At 38.8% G+C, this 25,392-nt stretch overlaps 1 pseudogene; it reads left to right on the top strand.

Moving 5' to 3' along the window:
- The first annotated feature begins 24,317 nt into the window (after positions 1–24,317).
- Positions 24,318–24,956, top strand: LOC150019826 (RNA-binding protein with multiple splicing 2 pseudogene; annotated as a pseudogene).
- Positions 24,957–25,392: the final 436 nt, after the last annotated feature.

The following is a 25,392-nucleotide window of genomic DNA, read 5'->3' as shown; positions in this document are numbered from 1 at the left end:
CCTGGTGCTGGGACCGTGAGCTGCGAGGTCTGGTGTGGAGCTGGGAATGCTCCGTAGGTGTCCCTCCTGACTTTTTTAAAGGTGTGACTGCGCTTTCTGCCAGCCTACCACTGCCTCTGCTGCTGCTGCTGCCAGCACTCTGCATCCTCTCCGCCCCAGCTCCGCCCCTCCTACCTGTCTGGATGAGTATTTCTTCTTTATATCTTTGTTTGCTGGACTTCCAATGCTGTTTGATTTTCTGGAACTTCTGGTTGTTTCTAGTTTTGAGGTAGTTCTATTCCTTCTTAGTTGTGGAGAGAGACACAGCGTGTCTGTCTTTGCCTCCATCTTGGCCGGAAGTCTAGAGTCTTTTTATGAGCCACAAAATACATAAAATTATTGTAGGGCTTATTTTCTCCATTTTCCCAAAAGTGGTATATAATTAGTATTTCAGAAGATTTTATTTATTGTATTTTCCAAAAATGGAAAATATATCCCATCCCACATCCTTTTCTTAAAACGTGTCATTGATGTTCCTCCTTTGAGAAGCAGGATTGACATTCTTTCCTCTTGAATCTGAGCAGGTCTGTGTCTATAGCAGAAGTAATGCTAGGTGACATCAACGGCTAGGTCATAAAAAGTTTTTCAGCCTCCTGCAACAGCTTATTGGTCCTCACGGAAGTCTGCCCTTGGATTTCAACCACCGTGTTGTGAGGAAACCAAGCACCCATGAAAAGGTCATGTGCAGGTATCTGGTAACAATCCCAGATGAGATCCTAGCAGAAACCCCAGGCAACAGCCAACATTGAGTGTCAGACCTTTGAGGCCTTAAGATGATTCCAGCCTCCAACCTTTGAGCCACTCCAGCTGACTCTGAGAGGAGCAGGGACAACTTGTTTTTAATAAGCATTGCACAAATGTACAAATACATGTACTTGTTTTAAGCCACTAAATTTTCAAGTGGTTTATTATGTAGCAATGATAATCAGAATAAATATCATTCAAAATTCATTGTATTATATACAATTGGTACTTTAATGCAGTAGAACTAATTTCTATTTAAAATCAGTTAAGTAAGCACTAAATAAATGATGATTCTAATTAAACACATTTTTTTCTTCTGCAGTGGTCTTATTCTTTATATAGAAGGAAAAAATAATTTTCCTTCTACCCTTCTAAGTTCTCTGGCTGATCTAATGATCAGGTTGACATGTGACACATAAACTGGTGAAAATCACACATTGATTGTGTACATAGGAGATTCTGTAAGAATATAAAATCTGAGGACAAATCAGGCAGTTGACTCATGTGCCATTTTGGTCTAGGAGGAAAGGAGGGTAGTGGTTTGGGTCTTCAAAAGGCAGGAAGGCAATTCACCTAAAGATGAAAAAACAAATGTTTGGTAAACAAATATTTGCTGGACCATCTTTAACAATGGGGCACATAAAGGACTTTGATCAAACTGGCTTTAGGTTCCTCCCTATCACACACTAGTTCATATTAAACTATATTTACTTACCTTTATAGCTCTCTTTTAGGAAGTTAGGCAGAAGGTTAAAAGTTCTATCTGAGTCTATCCTTTCTTTAAAATAACCTATATAAAATAATCATTACCCCCCAAAAAAGACATATTTAGAGGGTAACAAAATCTGCTTCCCCTCTATATTTATATAGCAATAGATATAAAAAGTACAAACTAAGAATGTGAGAGGAAAATAAATTATGAGATTGGTTTTAAGTTAAAAACTTCAGAAGAAATTCAATTTTTTTAAATATCAGTTTTATTTTTGTGATCTTCTAAAACAAATACTGTTGTAATGCATACAAGCCATTGGGAATTTATGAAGTACCCCAAAAGATTTAGATGACCCCTGATGTGGACATAGGCCAGTGAGAAATGTACTCTGCTTCTATCTGATAATGATCTCCTTTTTTAACACTGCACTGTGAATTTTCAACAAACTAACCCCTAACCCTCTTTCAGGTGTTTTCACATATTTGTTGTTCCTGTCTTCATATCAGAAACAGCTTTAAAAGGCCTCTTTTTCTGTTTTTCCTTTTTCTCCATTTTAATCAGTGTTAGTCCTAGGCATATTTTTCAACCCTCTCCAATCCCCATACTCCATTTTGGTTCACGCCATCCCGCATGGTGCTGCCTCCCACATTTCAGCGCATCTCCCAAGTCCTACAACTGTGCTATTTCTCTTGACTTCTTATACATACCTGTTGAAAATATTTAATCTTGGTCAGCCTTCTAAGTTCTACTGTCAATGTTCCAGAACATTCTCTTTCAGTAACTGGAATTTTTATGCTTTGCTATGTTTCAGGGAGATTTAAAACCCATAAGGAAGTTATTTTGCTCTCAGGATGGGCTATAACAATAAATTTTACAGTAAGTTAAAGGATCAACAATAAAGGGAAAACCATGTTAATAACAATCACCTGACACATGTCCTCCTACTTCCTTTCTGGTGCCAATCACAATCAATAACCAATTATGATATTTCCTCCTAAGTCCTGACTTTCCCTAAGGACCCTTCTTTTTTTATTTTTTTTTACCATAAAAACATTTTAATAATATTGCACATAATACTAACTTTATATGCTTAAGCCAGACAATATTAATACTTAATTCTATCTATACACAGTTGCCTAATATCATTCAAAACCTCTTAGCTCAATGCTTTGCATGAATTTAATCTTGATAGAGTCATGTAACAGTGGAAGATTTTTCCTGGGGTCAAATAGCATTTGATGCAATGTAGAAAGTTTTTAAAAGCTAGACATGGATTATAAATGTAGCAAACATGTGTGCAGGTCACCTTAATTTTGTTGGCTTACATGTCTATTGAAGATGATAAAGTTTCCAAAGCATTGAGTTCTTTTTCTTTCTCAGTTACCCAAATGCACAGCACAGTTCTTGACATAGTATTCAGGCAGTCATGACGTACCGCCTAGAAAGAGAAGAGAAAAAGAAACCTATTTGTCAACTGAAACATGCAGTAACTTAACAAGTCATTAGTTCTTTCTCCTGGATGAGAACATTGCTACAAGTGCTTGCATTTTTGGTCAAGTTGTTCTCTTGTTATTATCCACTTTTTACATGGTGGTGGATTTCCCAGGGATCCCAGTACTCATTCACAACTCTTCCATATTTTTTTTGCAAGTAAAATAGGTCTAACTTCTACCATATGTAACAACAGGCCGGGCTCTGACAAGTTAATGCCAACCTAGGAGCCTGTCATGTAACACTTAGCCTTTCTTTGGTGTCCTTTATTGTTAGGTGATGATATTCCATAATATATTTCAACCAGAAAGAGGGAGAAAGTCGATTATAATATTAAAATCAGAAATAAAAAGAAAAACATCCTACATTATCAATTGTCTGAGCATTTGTTTGGGCAAGGTGAAAAAAACTGAATTTCAGACCATCATATACTGTATTAAGAACAATTTCAGTTTTGGAATTACACCGACAATTCAATAAAAACAGTAAAATTGTGGGTGTTTCTTTTCAATACTTTTATCTTACTTTTTCCATTGTTATTGGTTTTTCTTTTTCTTCCTACATGCTCACAGTTCTCCCATTACTAGTATCCATAAAGGCCCAAGGCAGGGTCATATCAAAAAAATAGGGAGATGAAAAAAAGAATAAGAAAAAAACCAGCATTTAATCTATAACTAAATTTATAATCAAATAAAATAACATTTTCATGCACATTTTAGGAGTAACTTAAGAAACTACGGTTAGAATCCTCTGACATCTTATTAAAACCTTAGATGATAATAGAGTAGTATGATGGTTAGGGAAGTTTATTGATATGTAAGGGGAAAATACTCTCTGATTTGCAGTCTTATTTAGACATACTTGAAGGGAAAATATTACTATGGAGTTTTTATCCTTCTCCATGACTTTATTTCTTTATGCCTTTATTTTTAATAATTGTGTTAAATGGAGTATTCTTATAAGGTATTGTCATCTAAAATATAATTTACAATTCCTTCTAAGAGAGCTTGTTGTCCTTAGTGGCTTTCAATAGACAAATTTGCAATTCTTTTCAGTAAGCATTTGTGTAGCTACTTTTAGTTTGGATGTTTCAAACCAGGTAGAATTGCCTAGCATTCCATATCCCCAGTGTCTGATTAAAGTTACTCAACAGAGAGAAACAGAATTTATAATGTGAACAATATTATTAGGAGTTGATGTATCATCACCTAAAGACAATGGGCTCTGAATAATTGATTATGACCAGACCCGGAAAACACAGTTATGATGTTGAGTTAGAAAGACCATTCTGAGAGTAAAATGATAAATTTTCTATAAGACACCTCTTGCACAGACAGAAGCTCTTTCAGTTGCAAAGTAAGCAGTTCCTTCTGCCCTAATTAATTTGAGAACAAAAGGTAGATGGCACATACCAAATGATAATAGTCTGAACAAATTCAGCAGCTGCCTTTGTTTACAAGCTGTGTACACAAAGTCAGATGGAAAGATTTTTTTAAAAGAACAGTAAATGGCAATCAACATGGATAATGAACTGGATTAATGTAGCAATTAAATTTTATTAAAATGAAATATTACCCTTAAATGGAACCTGACAATTATGTAAAAGCTGAGGATCTACTCTAAAAAGTTGAGGTTTAGCAGAGGAAATTTAAATTCCCACGAGGTTATAAGGTCCTTTGTGATTATGAATGGTCATGTTTTGACAGTGAGGTTTGAGATGTAATCTTAGAAGAGTGAAGAATTGAGAGCAAAGATAATTAAATAGTTCTCATCTGGGAGACAGTCATCCCTTAGACAAAGGTTGCCAGGTTTTCTGCTGATAAAGAGCCTTCTGGGGATAATGCATTGTTCTTATCTTATCATTACCGAGAAACTTGTAAATTATAAATCACCTGAAATGCAAAAAGTAAATGGAGATGAGAATGTAACAGGGAAAGGAGATGATGTATAAATTATCTTACAAATGTAAATAAAATATTTAGATGTTAAAAGAGGCTTGCAACATAATGAATGGACCTATTCTGAGAAGGTAGCTGAAATGGTCAGATTTTATTAAATCCCATTATACAGATTATACCCAAAGCAAAGTTGAACTTGGGCCTTCAATTTTTCTATTACTCATAGGTAATATTGGGGATGGAAAATAAGTTATGAAACCAGAAAAGCCAGTGTTTATGCTACCTGTAACCACCAGAACAAATAAGCAAACAGGGATTAAATCTTTATGGGCTCTTTATTAAGGTGGCCAGAGATATGAGTAGACAGTGGATCTATACCCTAACAGACTATCTTAAATTTCATTTTTAAACTGACCCTTTTTATGAGAAGAAGAAAAGTGTAGGTAAAGGGTTTGAGGACTTCCAGCCAAGATGGAGGTGTAGATAGACACACTGCATCTCCCTCACAACTAAGAAGGAATTTACAACCACTTAAAAACTAAAAAACAACAGAAAATACAGAAAATCAAAACTATAGGGAAGTGCAGCAAAAAAAAAAAAAAAAAAGAATAAATATTCAGCCAGGAAGGTGCGACAGCTCTACCTAAGACAAAAGCAAACACAGAAAGCTGTTGAGATGAGGCGACAGAGAAGTACAGCCCAAAAGAGGGGACAGATCAAGGTTCCAATGGGAGAACTAAGTGACTAGAAGATAGCTAACCTAACAGATGAGGAGATAGCCAATTTAACAGATGCACAGTTCAAAGTGGGTCTGCTGCATGGGCAACAGCAGACCCTCCATATTACCCTGCCCAGGCTCTGTAGCTTCAGCGTCATCGCAAGATGTCGATTCAACACGGGAGGAGACAGATACCATGTCACTCCCGAGTTGGACTGCACAGCCATTCTCGGCGGTGCAGATAGACTCTTAAGAAGCTACACCATCGTCTCTCGAGACGGACGGCTGCCGACGACGACGACGACAGTTCAAAGTACTGGTGATAAAGACGCTCACAGACTTGACAGAAAACATTAAGCATGCCAACAAAGAAATGAAGGCTATACTTAAGTGAAATGAAAGAAAATCCACAAAAAACTAGTGGTGAAGGAAAGGAAACCAGGGTTCAAGTTGATGAATTGGAACATAATAAAGAAATAAACAGTCAACCAGTACAGAAAGAGGAAACAATAATTTTTTTTAATGAGGAAAGGCTTAGAAACCTAAGCCAGCATCTGAATCATGGGGGTGCCAGGAGAAGAGGAAGAGCAAGAAATTGAAAAGTTATGTGAAAAAATAATGAAGGAGAACTTCCCTAATTTGGGAAAGGAAATGGACGTACAGGTCCAGGAAGCACAGAGTCCCAAACAAACTAGACCCAGGGAGGACCACACCAAGACATATTGTTACAGAGCAGGGGTCCCCAAAATCCCCAGAGTCTGCGATTGGGAGATGAAGTAAGGGGACAGCTTTCAGGATGCCTTTGCATATCTATGGCTGGTAGCTAGTGTCTTAGTTATGCAAATGGATTTAGTTCTTCCAGGGCCCCAAGGAGATGGGAGGGGTTTTGACCATGGAATGGTAAGGAGAGAGCATAAGAGGCCTGTGCAAGGTTCTGTGAATGGTCAGAACTGGTTTCCCTGCCCAATGTGTCACAGGCCTCAGTCATGGATTTAAAAATAAGGTAGTAGCAATTTTGGGGGAGAGAACCATGCAGTTTACAAAGAGGAGAGATCCATACAGCTTTGAAAGGGCAGAGAGAACCATGAGTGATCCAGTGCAACATGGCACATGTTTTCCTGGACTGTTATATAGAGGCTGATGACATCATACCCCAGATCCTGAAGTAGAGAACTGAAAGATAAGAGATAAGGAACTTCTGGGCATGTTTTAGGTTTCTAGCCTTTTGGAGAGCAAAAGAAGTGTTGGGTCCCATTGGAGAACAGGTCTCTGAGCTAAAGTGTTCACTGCCCTCCCCAGGTTGGGATATTGTAAATAAAGACTTGTTTTCCTCAACACTAGTTGTTGGGTTTTACACCAGGGCACTACATGAAAGAACCCCCTTTTGCTCTGTAACAATATCAGCTCAGCCCATTCCCTATGTTCATCTCATGACTAGTCTTTGATTGGATTTGACTCTCCAGTGTGGTGCATGAATACATGGAATACCATCCTGGATAAAGAGAAACAGAGAGAATGGCACAATGATTATGAGATTTAAATAAGCATTGCAACAGTAATGTCAACACGATTTATTTCCATGGTGAAAGTAATTTAGCATCCCTGTTCGGACATCTCCTGCTCTCCATCAATTACCAGATCAGCAAGGAATCACAAATTTCAACTGAGCCAACTGAATAATTACAGAAGGCTTCTACACTTGCTTAACCCAGCAATGCTTGGCAGAGGTAGGACTAAGAAAGTCCCATTGCAGAAATCAAACCTGCTCCTATTTTCCTTTAGCAGCCTGATGCTGGAAATCAAGGTTCCTAAACTGAGGCATGCTCTCATGCCTCTCGGTCCAGGTGCTCTATGACCTGAGCTGGCGAGCTGGACTCGCTGGCGCCGACAGTCTTTGACTGATTAGGCTAAGGGTTTCAAGACATTCTGTGACTTAAAAGGAATCTTGCAGAGTACTCCATCCTCCCTGATGTTGCCAAGGAAACCAAACCAAGCCAAGAACAGGTGGTGTTTAACCCTGTGTGCTTTCTGTTAAAGTTTAAGGAACAGTGTGGCCGTTCCCATAATCTTAAAAGAATAGGTGATTGAATTCCTATTTTTTGCTTTTGATAGAAATCATTCTTCATAGTTTATATATTAACCTCCCATTGTTTTAATCCCAAGTAAGTAATTGTATATTGTAATCATTATTGGAATGTACCTGTGAGCTCATTCTTTACCCTCCCTGTTGATTTTTATACTTGCAAAACTCAATAAAAGGAGAGGTCTCTGCACAGCTCTTCGCTGACCTGTCAGAGCGTGCGGCAGCCCTACATCCGACCCATTCTCCTTGCTGGAATTACTTCCGCGTTCTCGCCACATTTAATACAACACAGCCTCATTCTGATGCAGTGAAGCCTGGAATAAGTGCCCTTCTTTGTTTTATTTAAAATGCAGCAGTGCTCTCTAAATCAGAATGAGGGTATGCTACATTAGCAACAGCTTCTACTTCTGGGTGAAATGGAAATGTTTATTAACGAGGTAATAGTGAAAAGCTGTTAGCATTTATTGAATGCTTACTGCACACACATTATCTTATGCCACACAGCAATCTTATTTCCACTTTTACAGGCCAAGAAACTGAGGCTGAAGAAGGTTCAGTAACTTGTTTAGGTGACGGAGTCTGGCTTCAAATTCAGGTGTTTCTTTGAGTCAAGGACCTGTATGCAAAGCATATAAGTCATGCAGATCCTATAGGCAGTATTTGAGGAAAGCCTTGCCTTTCTCACTAGTCTAGGATGCCCAGTGCTGCAAGTAAAAGGAAAACGTAGAAATGACTTAAACACCGGACATTTATTATCTCATGCCACAAGACATCAAATACCAGAATAATCCAAGTCTTATTTAGAGGCTCTACAGTGGCATTGGGACCTGAGTTCAATTTCCCTCACATCTCTGACCTGTCATTATGGGTCAGTAGTTCCAGTACAGCTCTTCTCCCACAGAATCTTCCAGATTCCAAAAGAAATAGGGTTAGGGGAGGGTTTCTCCACATACCTCTCATTTTTACAGTAAGAAAAGTCATTTCTAGAAGTCTCTCTGGGGAGTTTTCTTGCTCTGCAATTTGCCAGGGTGTAGCAATAGCCCACACTTGAACTAATGGCTGTCACTGATAAAGACTTTTCTATGACTGATATAGTCTTACCAAAATTTACCAAACCTACCCCCAAAACTGGGGAAAAGCCCCATGAAGCACATGCATTTCTTTTCTATTTTTACATTTCTTTTTCATTGAATTTTATTGATTATGCTATTACAGTTGTCCCAATTTTTCCTCCTTTGCCCCCCTCCACCCAGCACCCTTCCCCAGTTGCTCATGCAATCCCCACATCATCGTTCATGTCCATGGGTCATGTGTAGGTTCTTTGGCTACTCCATTTTCTGTACTGTATTTTACACCCCCATGGCTATTCTGTAATTACCTATTTGTACTTCTTAATCCTCTGATCTCATCACCCATTCCTCCATACTCCCCTCCCATCTGGCAACCAATCAAAATGTTCTGTGTATCCATGATTCTGTCTCTGTTCTTCTTGTTTTCTTAGTTTGGTATTTAGATTCAATTATTGCCATTTAATTGTTCATAGTTTTAATGTTATTTTTCTTAAATAAGTCCCTTTAACATTTCATATAATAATGGTTTGGTGATGATGAACTCCTTTAGTTATTTTTCTTGTCTGGGAAGCTCTTTATCTGCCCTTCAATTCTAAATCATAGCATTGCTGGATAGAACAATCTTAGATGTAGGTCCCTACTTTTTATGACTTTGTATATTTCTTGCCAATCCCTTCTAGCCTGCAAAGTTTCTTTAGAGAAATCAGCTAATAGTCTTATGGGAATTCCCCTGCAGGTAACTATCTGTTTTTCTCTTGCTGCTTTTAAGATTCTCTTTTTAGCATTTTAATTATGATGTGTCTTGAAGTGGTCCTCTTTGCATCCATCTTGTTTGGGACCTCTGTGCTTCCTGGACTTGCATGTCTCTTTCCCTCACCAAATTAGGGAAGTTTTCTTTCATTATTTTTTCAAAAAATTTCCAATTTCATGCTCTTTCTCTTCTCCTTCTTGCACCCTTAAGATGTGAATGTTGGATCACTTCAAGTTGTCCCAGAGGATACTTAAACTATCCTTGTTTTTGTTTGTTTGTTTGTTTGTTTTGTTTTTTATTCTTTTTTCTTCTTGTTTTGGTTGGTTGTTTTTTATTTTCTTATATTTCAAATCATTGGTTTGACTCTCACTTTCATCCACTCTATTGTTGTTTCCCTGTAAATTATTCTTTCTTTCAATTAGTGTCTCCTTCATTTCTGACTGGATCTTTTTTATGCTGCTGAGGTCCTCACTAAGTTCCTTGAGCATTCTTATAACAATGTTTTGACTGTATCTGATAGATTGCTTATCTCCATTTTGTTTAGTTCTTTTTCTGAAGTTTTGGTCTGTTCTCTTATTTGGGCCACATTTATTTGTCTCCTCATTTTGGCAGCCTCTCTGTGTTTGTTTATATGTATTAAATAGAGCTACTATGAGTCTCTGTCTTGGTAGCATGGCCTAATGTAGTAGGTATGTCCTGTAGGGTTCAGTGGCACAGCCTCCCCTAACACCCAAGCTGGGTGCTCAAGATCTGCCCTTCACATGGGCTGAGTACACTCTACTCTGGTATTTGAGCTTTGGTTGCTGTTGGCAGGTCAATGGAAAGGATTTACCCAGGCCAGGCAACTGCAAGCATTGGCTGTGACCACTGACCACAAACCTCTCCCCTCCATGGGCAATCAGCTGGACAAGGGCAGGGTGGTGGTGCTCCAATGTGGTCTGTAGCTGTCCACTGGGTGTGCAGGCTCTGAGGTTTCCTGGGTGGTGCAGGCCTAGGTCATCACCCACCTGTGTTTTTCCTGGGGCCACCCTGCATGAGCTATAAAGCAATCTGAGGTAGCTGTTACTTGTACTGGGTTTGAAGATTCCCAGTAGAAGTCAAACTGTGAATATAGGCTGGTTGCTGCTAGTACCAGGCCTGGGGCCACTTAGCAAGAGGTATGGGGCTGGGGGTCACTAAGACTGGCTATTGCTTGTTTGAGAGGATTTAGGAAGTTGTGAAGCATAATACAAGCCCAGCCATTCATATAGAAAAGCTGCTTGAGTGTGCCTGTAAGTTGGTTGAGTTGGTGTGTCTGGAGATCTCCAGGGCAGGACAAGCTGTGTCAGCCAGATTGATGGAGTCTCAGATATGGCACAAGCCTAGAAGTTCTGTGGCTCTGTGGGGGGGGAGGGTTCAGAAAAGGGACAATGGCCCACCTTTTTGTCTGGAAGAAAGCTGTCCTCCAGCGCTTGCCTTGATGACAGACACTTCAGTTCCTCCCTGTATGCCACTGGTGCATTTCAAGCTGCCGTGCTGGTGCTGGAGCTCAAGGGAGTGACTCTAAGTATGTTTGTGTGTAGGTTCTTTAAGATGAATTGCTTGGGACTCCAGAAGTTTCTTCCACTGACTCAATTCCTGCTAGTTTTTGCAGCCAGAAGTTATGGGGGCTTATCTTCCTGGAACTGGAACCCTGGGCTGGGGGGCCTGATGTGAGACTAGGACTCCTTGCTCCAAATATATCCCTCCCAAATTTTTATCCACCACACATGCATTGGAGACCAGCCCATTCCACATCTCTGTGCCTCTCACCAGTCTGGATGGATATGTTTTATTTAATTCTGTAGTTGTCAGACTTCCATTCCACTCAATTTCTGATGCTCTAAGTGATGGTTGTTCTACATTTTAGTTGTAGTAAGGAGGCAAGCTTTGTTTACCTCTGCGGTCATCTTTGCATATATATTTCTAATACCAGAAGAAAGTTGAAATCTTTAAACAAGGCAGTTCATAGTGGCAGACAAAGAGAATTGTTAGGTATCCAAATTGGACATGCCTTTGGCTGCCTAGTACCCATTTGTTTCATTCTTTATGCTAAAAATAACAGCCTCACACTTAACACTTATTTTTCCATTTCCTAAAGGGAAAAAATTTCAGGTCTCATCCATTTTTACATCTGGCTCCAGGTCCTGGACTTCCAGGTGATGCACAGTTTTCTTTTTTGATACCATATGTTCAATTCAATGGCTAAAAAACAATCTACCCATAACATAAAAGTGTACACTAGGAGAAACAGAAGAAGATAACTGTCACAAAACTGACACTTGAACAGGGACATAAAAAGAGGCAATACAAAGATCATGGTGCAAACATCCCTCCTCATCTGGATAGTCAGCTCCCAGGACAGCCAATGGGAAGCCAGATTTTGGACCTCTAGGAAGATGTCCCTTGTTCACTGTCCTCAGTAGACCTGGTTCTGCCATCTGGGAGGGTCTTTCTTGCATAAAACTGGTTCTGTTCTCTCAGTGGCTCATCCTTCCTGACCATATTTGAGATAAGTAACAGATTCCCTGAAGGATACACACAATTTAGCTGCTCACATCCTTTGGTTCAGGTTTAGAGGCTGTAATTTGCCTTAAAGGTTGATCATTCAAGCTGTTCTCTACCAGCATCAGGTTTTTTTTTGCAACAAAGTGATACACAATTGTGGCAGACACTTCCAGCCATAAAACACTGCATAAAGTTTTTTATTTGACATGGTCACTACCTTTCAAATTTTTGTTTCCCATCCATTGTCCTTTGACTGTTGCACCCCAACCTCCTTCCTCTCTTTGGCTTCATAACTTCTACATCAGTGGTTCTCAATCTGTGGGTCACGAACTCTTTGGGGGTTGAACGACCCTTTCACAGGGGTCACCTAAGACCATCGGAAAACACATATATAATTACATATTGTTTTTGTGATTAATCACTATGCTTTAATTATGTTCAATTTGTAACAATGAAAATACATCCTGCATATCAGATATTTACATTACAATTCATAATAGTAGAAAAATTACAGTTATGAAGTAGCAATGAAAATAATTTTATGGTTGGGGGTCACCACAACATGAAGAACTGTACTAAAGGGTCTTGGCATTAGGAAGATTGAGAACCACTGCTCTACATTAAGCCCTTTGAAAAGTGTATTCTTTGTTGGAGAAGCTTCCACCTTTATTCAATCTTTGCAGACAGGCTTGCCTCTCTTCCACTTAGAAATAATTAATAATGAGGCATATTTGCAAGAGGCCTGAGGCTCCAAACTTATTAATTTTATATTCTGATAAGTCTCTTGTGTTCCTACTGCTTCATAAACTAGTTTTAACTTGCGGGGTTGGGGGAAGCAGAAATGACTTTTTCAACACTTTCAGACTTCAAATTAAAAAGCTCTCAACCTACTCAGTTTTCAGCCTACAAGCATTAAATGTGCAAAGCCTATTTTCTTTCTCTTTTTTCTCATAGGGACCATTTTCGAACAATTTGTCTCTTTCTTGTAGAACCTTACTGAAGGAGTCTATAAACAGCAAAAAAAATTCTCAGATTTTGAATTTTCATTTATTTTAAACTAAAGCCAGATCGAAATGTAATCTGCATCCTGAGGAACAACTGGCTGTTGGACCAAACATTCTGCGACTACATAACAAGTTATCTCCAACCTTCCGGGTGGAGTAATGCAGCCATCTCTGTCCTCCACTCGATCTACTTCATTCAACAAGTTATATATTTTATTGCTTGTTCCTTACAGCTTTCTGGAACAAATTTGCATCATACTGATTCTCTAAACTTTAAATAACAATGTATTTATTGAAAAGTACTTGAAATTATATGAGACTTAATATCTCAACAAGTCCAGTGGCAATATACTTCAAAGGTTGGTTTAATCATTGATAATGTTATCAAAAACACATTATTTTCCTCTTTTTTCTCCATCATCCTCAGTGAGTTGGCAACTCAGCTTTCCACAGAATCTGGCTGTAGAAACTCCAGATGTTATCTCCCCACAGAGCTTTATCCAGAGTCTAAGAAAATTTAAAAATAGCAGTGGCTTGATGCATTTCTGTCTTCTATCAGAGTGAAAAACTTACCCAAAAGACTCACCATTTTATCTTATTGACCAGAGTGATATTCCATGCCTATGCCTATCAAGTGAATGGAATTCTAGTTACTGGTTTAATCAAATCAGTATCCATCCCCTTGAACTATAGAAGAGCCCAGAATACTCAAGAATCTTCTTGCTAAAAAGGCAGAAGGAACAGTTCTTGTGTAGGTAACCACATTTTCTAACAGCCTAAACTCATATTTTAGAACAGTGTGTCTCAAAGTCCATGAATCTAGTGTTCTGATAAATATAAACATGTACCTGGGCCCCACTCACACCTAAATTACTAGACGTTCCAGTATAAGGTGCAGGAAAATTTTAACAAACTCCCAGGTGATTCTTTAGTACATTAAAGAGTGAGAACCACTTCAGAAATCTTTGGGATCTCATCTGATTCCAATTCATATCCTCATGTCATCTATATAGAACCCTGTCCTTGGCAGATGCTTAATACAGTTTAATTACAGTCATGGTCAGGGATGTTGAGGAAGGTCACAGCTCCTCTTTCTCACTCTTAGAATCCATACAAAATGAATAAAATGGCATGTCTTTTCATGGTTCTAATACACTGCTTCTGATTAGCATGTTTTCACTTGTTCCTTTATCCCACATCATCTTACATAAAACATTATCATTCTCAGTTTTTTAAATGTACTGAGAAACTAATCATTAGAAGAAAATGGCAGGATATCAAGGCATCCTCACACCATATACAATATATTTTCCAAGAAGAGTGTTGGGTGAATAAACTCACAGAATAAATAGCAAAGCCCTAACTTTGTGGCTTGATATTTAAGACTCTCCACAATCCAGCACCAACGTACATCATTCTAATCCTCAAATATACCTCACAGCACTTGCTATGAGGGTTTTGCTGACCCCACCACCATTAGTGCTCCTTCTACCTATATCCCAGACATTATTGACTCTAGGAAATATTTCTGGATATTTTCATTATCACAGGATTTATCACTTCTTTTTATAATTACACTTAAAACGTGTACCTATAATTCTGTCTGCCCCCACAACACCATGAGGTTCCTAAGGCAGAGGCTGTGTCTTAGGTTTCTGCTTAAAATTGATTTTATTTATTTAATGATTTTAGTCTTTATTTTATAATCGATACTTATCACACAAGCATTCTTTCAAGATAAGTTGAAAGATACCTTTAAATCCCCTCATATTAAATAGTCACCTGTTTATTTTCCACAGCACAGAAACTGCAATAATATCTGATATATATTGAAATTCAGCTATGGGCCAGGGGTTCTCTGATGCACTTGATAGTCAGTATTTTATTAATAATGAAGTAAGAGCAATGTATCATCATTCCCAGACTGGAGCAAGGTAGGTTACATAATGTGCCAAGACAAGTGATGGGGTAAACATTCAGACTCCACACTATGCTTTCTCATCTACTGCTCTATACAGCCTCTCCAAGCAATCTTTGTAATCTGCCCATTTTAGACTTGACATTATATCATTATTTGCCATATAATTTAGCTTTTAATGAGTATTTGTATAATATAATAGCAACATAAATCATTTCAAAATCAAAAGACTGTTTTAAAAAAAGGGAAAGAAATCAGTAACAAGAAATTTCCTATTCATTTACTTCTCAGAACCTCACACAAAACTTTTACTTGAATTGTTGAATATGTTGATTTGATTTGATCAACTTTCTTAGAACTCCATAGGAAAGTGTAGAATCCTTGTCTATGAGGGACTTTCTCCAGGAAGACACCTGGATTTAATTTTTTTTAATTCAATCTTTATTGTATTTTTTCCATTAGCATTTAGTTCTCTTTAAGCCCCTCCTTGCAGCAGTCATCACACTGTTGGCCATGTCCATGAGTCCTTTTTCCTGTACTTCAATCCCTCCTCCCCCTAACCTCCCCACCCTTCCCCACATTAGCTGCTATCTGCTCTCCATCTATGAGTCTCTGTTTTGTTTGTTATTTGAGTTTGTTCATTATATTCCACATATGAGTGAAACATGGTGTTTGTCTTTCTCTGACTGGCTTATTTGGCTTATTTCACTTAGCATAATGTTCTCCAGGTCCATCTATACATTGCAAATAGTAAAATTTTCTTCTTTTTTATGGACACATAGTATACCATCGTGTAAATGTCCTATAGTTGTTTTACCCACTCTTCTACCAATAGACAATTGGGCTGCTTCATATCTTGGTGATTGTAAATAATGCTGCAATGAACAAAGGGGTGCTTATGTTCAATCGAATCACGTGTTTTATATTCCTTCAGATATATTCCCAGACGTGGGATTGCTGGGTCAAAAGGCAGATTCATTTTTAATTTTTTGAGGTATCTCAATACTGCTTTCCACAGTGGCTGCACCAATCTAGATTCCCACCAACAGGGCAAAAGGATTCCCCTTTCTCCACATCCTCACCAGCAATTGTTGTTTGTTGATTTATTGATGATAGCCATTCTGACAGGTGTGAGATGGTATCTCATTGTGGTTTTTGTTTGTTTTCTTTTTTAATTTTGATTTATTTATTTTTTCTATTACAGTTGTCCCACTTTATCCCCTATTGCTCCCCCACACTCCGCCCACCCCTTCTCCCACAGTCAATACTAGTTCCTTGACTAGACCCTTCCCCAACTTACTCCCTTTCTTCCCTTGCACTCTACCCCCTGGTCACTGTTAGTCTGCTCCCTGTTTACATGCCTCTGGTTCAATTTTGCTCATTTGTTTGTGTTGTTCATTAGTTTCCTGTATTAGGTGATAGCATATGGTATCTGTCTTTCATTGCCTGGCTTACTTGCTAAGCAAAGTTCTCTCTAGTTTCATCCATGTTGTCACAAATGGTAGGAGATCCTTCTCTCTTTCTGCTGCATAGTACTCCATTGTGTAAATGTACCACAGTTTTTTGATCCACTCATCTACAGATGGGCACTTAGGCTGTTTCCAGCATTGGCTATTGTAAATAGCACTGTTATGAACATAAGGGTGCATAGGTTCTCTTGAATTGGTGTTTCAGGATACTTTGGGCATAATCCTAGCAATGGAATTGCTGGGTCAAGAGTGGCATTTTTAGTTTTTTGAAGAAATTCCATACTGTTTTCCACAGTGGCTGCCCGAGTCTATAATCCCACCAATAGTGCACTAGGGTTCCCTTTTCTCCACATCCTTCCCAGCACTTGTTGTTTGTCAGCTTGTTAATGATGGCCATTGTGGTTTTTATTTGCATCTTTCTGATGGCTCGTGATGCTGACCAGTCTTTAATGTGCCTATGGACCCTCTGTATGTTCTCTTTGGAGAAGTGTTTGTTCAGGTCCTTTGCCCATTTCTTAATTCGGTTGTCTGTCTTCTTGGTGTTGAGTTGTATAAGTTCTTTATATAATTTGAAGATCAACCCCTGTCTGAGGTATCATTGGTAAATATATTTTCCCATACAGTTGGTTCCTTTTCATCTTGCTGATGTTTTCTTTTGCTGAACAGAAACTCTTTAGTTTGATATAGTTCCATTTGTTTATTTTTTCCTTTATTTCTCTTGCCTTATAAGATATGTTGGTGAAAATATTGCTATGTAGGATATCCGAAATTTTCCTGCCTATGTTTTCTTCTAGGAATTTTATGGCATAACAGGTTACATTTAAGTCTCTGATCCATCTTGAGTTTATTCTGGTGTATGGTGTAAGTTGGTGATCTAGCTTCATTTTTTTGCATGTCCTTGTCCAGTTTTCCCAGCACCATTTGTTGAAGAGGATCTTTTCACTCCATTTTATATCCTTTTCCCCTTTGTCAAATATTAGTTGACCATATAGACCTGGGTTTATTTCTGGGCTCTCTATTCTGTTTCATTGATCTATATGTCTGTTCTTATGCCAATACCAGACTGTTTTGATTACCGTGGCCTTGTAGTATAGTTTGATATCAGGTATTGTGATTCCTCCTACTGTGTTCTTCCTCAAGATTGCTGTGGCTATTCAGGGTCTTTTTTGGTTTCATATAAATTTTTGAAGTATTTGTTCTAGGTCTGTGAAATATGTCATTATTTTAATGGGGATTGCATTGAATCTATAAATTGCTTTGGGTAGTGTGGGCATTTTAATGATGTTGATTCTTCCCATCCATGAACATGGTATATGCTTCCATTTTTTTGTATCTTCCTTAATTTCTTTCTTCAGTGTTCTGTAGTTTTCTGAGTACAGGTCTTTTACCTCCTTCATTAAGTTTATTCCCAGGGACTTTACTTTTCTTGTTGCTATGGTAAGTGGGATTTTTCTTTTAGTTTCTATCTCGGAGATTTTATTGTTGGTGTACAGAAATGCCTTTGATTTCTGAATATTGACTTTGTACCCTGTTTTTTTGTTTTTTGCCAAATTTACTTATTAGGTTGAGTAGTGTTTTTGTTGAGGAGTCTGTAGGGTTTCCTATGTGCACTATCATGTCATCTGCAAATAATTACAGTTTTACTCCCTCTTCTCCAGTTTGGATGCCTTTTATTTCTTTTTCTTGACTGATTGCTGTGACTAGAACTTCCAAGACTATTTTGAATAGGAGTGGAGAGAGTGGACTCACTGTGGTTTTAATTTGTTTTTCTCTGATGATTACTAACATTGAGCATCTTTTCATATGTCCATTGGCCATCTGTATGTCCTCTTTGGGAAAGTGTCTATTCAGGTCCTTTGCTCATTTTTTAAATGTATTGTTTGCTTTTATTTTTTGGTGTCAAGTTTTTAAGTACTTTATAAATTTTGAATATTAACCCCTTATCAAATGTATTGATGAATATGTTCTCCCATTTTGTGTATTGTCTTTTAATTTTGTTGATGACTTCCTTTCCTAGGCAAAAACATTTTAGTTTTATGTAGTCTCATTTGTTTACTTTTTCTTTTGTTTCTCTTGCTTGAGGATATATAGCCAATGAAAAATTTCTACAAGCAATGTTCGAGATTTTGCTGCCTATGTTTTTCTAGGATTTTTACGGTTTGATCAATTTTGAATTTATTCCTGTGTGTGGTGTAAGAAAGTGGTCTAGTTTCATTTTTATGCACATATCTTCTGTCCAATGTTTCCAACACCATTTATTGAATAATATATCTTCAGCCCATTTTATGTGCTTTTTTCTTCTGTCAAATATTAATTAACTATAAAAGTGTGGGTTTATTTCTTGGCTCTCTATTTTGTTGCATTAACCTATTTGTCTGTTTTGATGACAGTACCAGGCTGTTTTGATTACTAAGGCCTTGTAGTTTAGTTTGATATTAGGTAGTGTGATTCCACCAACTTTGTTCTTCTTTCTCAGGATCACTGTTGCTAGGCGGCACCTTTTGTGGTTCCATCATACATTTTTTAAATATTTGTTCTAGTTCTGTGAAATATGTCATTGGAATCTTGATAAAAATTTGCATTCAATCTATAGCTTGTTTTCAGTAGTATGGACATTTTAATGATGTTAACTCTTCCTATCCATTAACACAGTATGTGTTTCCACTTATTTGAATCTTCTTCAATTTTTTTCTTCAGTGTCTTATCATTCTCCAAGTATAGGTCTTTTACACCATTGGTTAGGATTATTCCTAGGTATTTTATACTCTTTGAAGCAATTGTGAATGGGATTGTTTCTTTAGTTTCCCTTTCTGTTAGTTTGTTATTGGCATATAGAAATGTAACTCATTTCTGCATAGTAATTTGTATTCTGCTACTTTGCTGAATTAATTTACCAGATCTAGTAGTTTCTTTGTGGAATCTTTGGGGTTCTCTATGTACAGTATCATGCCGTCCACAAATAAAAACAATTTTACTACTTCCTTTCCAATTTAGATGTCTTCTATTTCTTCTTGTCTAATTGCTGTGGCTTGGACTTCCATAGCCACATTCTTATTGAATAAGAGGGGTGAAAGTGGACATCCCTGTCTAGTGCCCTATCTAAGGGGAATGCTTGCAGTTTTTATCCATTGAGTATATGCTGGCAGTGGATTTGTCATATATGGCCTTTATTATGTTTAGGTATGTTCTCTTTACTCCCATTTTGCTTAGAGTTTTTATCATAAATTGGTGCTAAATTTTATCAAAAGCTTTTTCTGCATCTGTTGACATGATCATGGAGTTTCTATCCTTTATTTTGTTTATGTGGTGAATCATGGTTTTTGATTTGGGAATGTTGTACTAATCTTGCATTCCTGGAATAAATCCCAGGAATCATGTGTATGATCTTTTTGATGCATTGCTGTATTTGGTTTGCTAATATTTTGTTGAGGATTTTAGCATCTTTGTTCATGAGGGGTATTGGCCTATAATTTTCTTTCTTTGTGGTGTCTTTATCTGGTTTTGGAATTAGAATAATGCTGGTCTCATAAAATGAGTTCATGAGCCTTCCCTCTTCTTGAAATTTATGAAATAGCTTGAGAAGGAGAGGTGTTAGTTCTTCTCAGACTATTTGGTAAAATTCACCTGTGAAGCCATCCAGTCCAGGGCTTTTGTTTGTTGGGACATTTTTGATTACTGCTTCAATTTCATTATGTGTAATTGGTCTATTCAGAACTCTGATTCTTCCTGATTTATTTTTGGAAGATTGTATGTCTCTATGAATTTATCCATTTCATCTAGATTGTCTAGTTTATTGGCATATAATTATTCATAATATTTTCTTACAATCTTTTTTATTTCATTTGTGTAAGTTGTTATTTCACCTCTTAATTTCTGATTTTGTTTTTTTTGGGTTCTTTCTTTTTTTTCTTAGTGTGCCTGGTTAAAGATTTGTGAATCTTATTCGTCTCTTTAAAGACCCAGCTTTTTGATTTATTTATCTTTTGTATCATTTTTTAAGACTCTATTTCATTTATTTCTGCTCTGATCTTTATTATTTCCTTCCTCCACTCACTTTGTTTTTTGTTCCTTTAAGTGTGAAGATAGATCACTTACTTGAGCTTTTTCTTGTTTTTTTGAGAAAGGCTTGTAATGTTATGAATTTCCCTCTTAAGATTGCTTTCTCTGTGTTACACAGATTTTGGATTGTTGTGTCTTCATTTTAATTTGTTTCAAGGTTCTTTTGATTTCTTCCTTGATCTCATTGTTAACTTATTCATTGTTTAATAACATGTTATTTAGCTTCCATGTCTTCATATGTTTTTCAGAGTTCTTGTGATTGATTTCTTGTTTCATAGCATTGTGATCAGAGAAGGTGCTTGGTATGATTTCAGTCCTCTTAAATTTATTAAGGAGACTTCCGGCCAAGATGGAGGCTTAGACGGACACGCTCGGTCTCCCTCTACAACTAGAGAGGAATACAACTACTTCAAAACAAAAGATAACTAGAAATTCCAGAAAATAAAACTACACGGAAGCCCAACGTGCAAAGTTATAAACCAGCGGCGCCCTTTGGGCAGGTAAGAAGAGCGAAAGGGGGCGGAGCTGTTTGCGGTCGCACCAGGGACAGCGGCAGGGAGAGCAATCTCAGCTGCAGTCTAACCCCAGCAGCTTGCGACCCCAACGCTGGGAAAAGCAGCCACCACATCACCCCGAACAGTGAGGCTCAAAGGGCGGGAGGATGGATCCCAGTCTCCCAGCAGAATAACTGCGGGAATCCATCTTGGACCCCCGCCCCCACACAAAGTGCCACAGTGCTGCGAAATAGGTTGCGGGTAGCCACTGGTTGCTGGGCAGTGACGACAAAGGGCCACAGAGTGGCAAAAAAGGTTGCAGATCTGCGCCGGTCGCTGGGTTGTGACAAGTACACAGGCACTGCCCCCTATAGCTGGCCCAAGAAAGCAAAACGCATCTGTCAAAATGAGGCAGACAACTATAGAAATCCCAGTGGCGCAGCTCACCGGGCAACAGATGAAGAACCTGACAGATGAACAAATAAGAAACCTGTCAGAGGCTCAGTTCAGGGCCATTGTTATCAGGTGGCTTACAGAATTAACAAAAGATCTGGAAAAAGATGAGAAAGAATTGAAAAACACCCATACTGAAAGGAACAAAACCTCATACAAGACAGATGGTGAGGAAATAAAATCCGGAGTTCAAATCCACAAACCAGAACATAGAGAAGGAACAAACAGTCAACCAGTGCAGAGAGAGGAAACGGGAAGCAAGGATGAGAGGATCAGAAACTTCTGGGACAGCTATAAAAGGCCCAACATAAGAATAATTGGTTTGCCAGAAGGCGAAGAAGATGAACTAGAAATTGAAAAATTATGTGAAAATATTATAAAGCAGAACTTCCCAAACTTGGGGAAGGAAATAGACTTACAGGTCCAGGAAGCACAGAGAATTCCAAAACAACTGGACCCAGGGAGAACCACTCCAAGACACATTATAATCAAAATGTCGAAAGTTAAAGATAAAGAGAGAATCTTAAAAGCAGCAAGAGAGAAGAAAATAATCATGTACAAAGGGGTCCCAATTAGACTATCAGCTGACTTCTCAAGGGAGACTTTACAGACAAGAAGGGACTGGCAAGAAATATTCAAAGCAATGAAAATCCAAAACCTACAACCACGAATACTTTATCCAGCGAAGCTGTCATTCAGAATAGAAGGGCAGAGAAAGTGTTTCCAGGACAAAATAAAACCGAAGGAGTTCATTAGATCCAAACCACTGTTATAAGAGATGTTAAAAGGACTGGTTTAGAAAAAGGAGGATCAAAACTATGAACACTAAAATGAAAACTGCATCACCAGAAACAACAACAGAAGCTAGGGAATTGAAGCAAAGGCAAACTAAATAGGCAATGAGAGTGGAAAAAGAACTATAACTATGGAGAACATATTGGGGGGGAGGTCAGCAGGGAAGGGGAAGGGGGAAAGCGAGGGAGATGGTATAGGAATTAAGAAACATCATAGGAGGGAATGGAATAGACAGAGAGAGGTTGAGAAGAACTATATGTACAACCAATGGACATGGACTAAAATGGGGGGACAAGGGGAGGGAGGGGGGCCACCGGGTGGAGGGGAGCAGAGGGAAGGGAAATTGGAACAAATGTAACACTATAATCAATAAAACACATTTAAAAAAATTTTTTTAAGACTTGTTTTGGAGACACATGCTTTTCAGAAGAGCTAGAAGCATGGTTAGCATAACCTGGATGTCTCTTTTGTGCAATCATTGCAGGGCATGCCCAATAATGAATATTTAATACATGTTCTTTATCTAATTCATACATCAGTTTGGCTGAATCATTTCTGGCAAAGATTCTGAAATTTTGGACTGATCAAATTAAAACATTTGTACTGTAAACAAATACTTTGTAGCACTCTTAGAAATTCTTTGAAATCACACATATTTGTGACTTTGGAAAATTCTATAAACCATCTTCCCACTGTCTCTTGCCACATCCTTACTCTTCCTTAATGCCACTTAAGTTGACAAGGAGACATGCTGAGAGCTCCTGGTTTGCTGACAGTACCTTCAGTCATGAATGAGTTGCAAAAATCCAGCTTTATCAAGTAGCAAGTAACAAGTAATTGCATGCAGCACATCACCTCGAGTGCTATTATGCAAATTTGCATATGGTTCAGCTGCATAGTTCAGACAAATACTTATCATTTCCTACAGCCTGCCTTGCAAAGAGAAAACAGGCCAAGTGGTATTCTATCATTGCACATTCCCTATTTTTCAAACCAGAAATGAACTAGGCTGTGTTTATCTAGGACATTCAAACTTTTTAGATGAAGTGTCCTCTTAGCCTTTCATAGAAGAAGGGAGTTTAAAAGAAATTTTGATTAACCTCAAGAAAAGACAATTCAGAGAAGACAAGAGAGCTGTTTTCCAATGTAAAGGGCTGTCATAGAGAAGAGAAAACAAACTTGATTCTCTTGTCCTCAAAGGCCCCTTTGGAATACTAGAATACATGGGTTACAATCAAAATTACAGAGACAGATCTCACTCAACTCAATATAAGGATCAAAGATAAAACTTTTACCCAGAGGGGCTATTCTAGAAAATTTGGACATTTTTTACTACTTAGGTACAAATATTTATATTCTTTAAATTTGTGGATTTGGGCATTTGTTTGATTTTTCCAAATTAATCAAACATCCAGTTGAATATGTTGCTTTCAAAACTGTCACCTTGGAAGGTTCTATAGTTATCCCAGAGAAGCTGCCTTTGTCGGGAGAGTTTTAGACTACACCTTGGAGAAGAGACTTCATAGCCTATGAACCATTTTCTCCTGAAATGCTCTGCATTGGCAAATCCTCAATATTTGACTTGTGAATTAGTCAAAAGGTATCCAGACCCAACTCTCTCTTATGAATAAAGTGACTAATGGAGGTGGATGGCACTTTTGAAAAATCAGAATGTCAAAATTAAAATGAAGGTGGTGCTATCAGAACTATTTAGGAGATTCCTAAAAGCAGTTATCGCTGAGACGCCCCCCAAGACCTCCTTAAGCCTGCTAATTTGGGAAGTAGAGGGTCAGCTATTCATCTAAGCAGGAAAAAATTTTTATGTTTGTCTCTCATGACTCAAACCAAAAGTAGAACAAAGGAACACCGCGTCACATATTAGAGATGCTCTAAGAGCTCCCAGGAATAGAGAGAAGTGAGATGTGACAACTGGACCTGGTTCAAACTATGGCTCTGCTGTCACCAGCTTGGTTAGGGGATACATAGTATCACTTCTCTGAGTGTCTGTTTTCTAGCTTGTAAAATTAGAGTGATAGCACCGGGCACCCAATCGCCCTCCGCATTCTCTTCCTCTCGCCACCCCACCCCCAACCATGAGCAACCTGAAGCTGGATGAGGAGCACAGCACCAGCACCTGCACAGGCTCAGGCTCTGGGGACACCCTGCAGGAGGAGGTTCTGACACTATTGGTCAGTAGCCTCTCTCTGGACATTAAACTCAGAGAACTCTACCTGCTTTTCAGGCCATTCAAGGGGTGTGAGGGGTCCCTGATCAAGCTCACTCAATTCAGGACAGCCAGTTGGTTTTGTGATCTTGGACAGCCGGGCAGGAGCAGAAGCAGCCAAGAATGCATTGAACAGAACTCGCTTTGATGCAGAGAACCTGCAGACCTTGAGGCTAGAGAGTTTGATGAAGCCAACACCAAGATGGCCAAGAGCAAGCTAATGGGTACACCAAATCCCACCAGTGCTCACCCCACCCTAGGAGCACACTTCATTGCCCAGGACCCCTATGACCTGATAGGGATTTCTCTGATCCCCAAATGCCCACAGGCCTGGGCCCCCTACCCTCTGTACACCACAGAGCTGACCCCAGCCACCTCACACTCTGCATTCACCTACCCAGGGGCCGATACTGCTGCCACCACTGCCGCCGCTCTGCATGCGCAGGTACACTGGCACCCTTTCTCTGATACCACCCAGCAAGGGTGCAAATATCATCAGTTCCATTAGTTTTTCAGTCTCATTACGCAGCCTGAAGCTCTGGCTGGGCAGGAAGCTGCCTTGAGGTTCCACCGCCCCCAGGCGGCCTGTAGAGAGCTGCTGCTTCCCTTCAAAGACTGAATTTTAAACCTGACTCAGTGGACTGCTTCCCACTTCCTGCTTCCTTTCTCTTCTCTTCCTCAGCCCTGCCCTGCCCCAGAGCCCTTCTCCAAGGCCTCAGGGGAGGATTCAGGAACCTCTTCACCGGGACATCCAGACGTAGCTCGGGGGCTTCTTTGGTGCGGAGCAAGGCCCAGCCTCTCCCCAAATGGGCTTCTATAGCTTCACCTCAAAGAAATGAGGCATTTGATTTTCCATGTTTTCTGGCATGAATTCAAGACACTTAGATTTGTGTATATGTGAGTGTACAGTTTGCTCTCACGTTGTGTCACTATAGCAACAGGTC

The sequence above is a fragment of the Furipterus horrens genome, unplaced genomic scaffold (genome assembly GCF_987537825.1).
Source record: "Furipterus horrens unplaced genomic scaffold, mFurHor1.1.pri manual_scaffold_2, whole genome shotgun sequence".
Taxonomy (NCBI): domain Eukaryota; kingdom Metazoa; phylum Chordata; class Mammalia; order Chiroptera; family Furipteridae; genus Furipterus; species Furipterus horrens.
The sequence above is the reverse complement of the archived record's forward strand: the minus strand, read 5'-3'. Positions and strand labels throughout refer to the sequence as shown.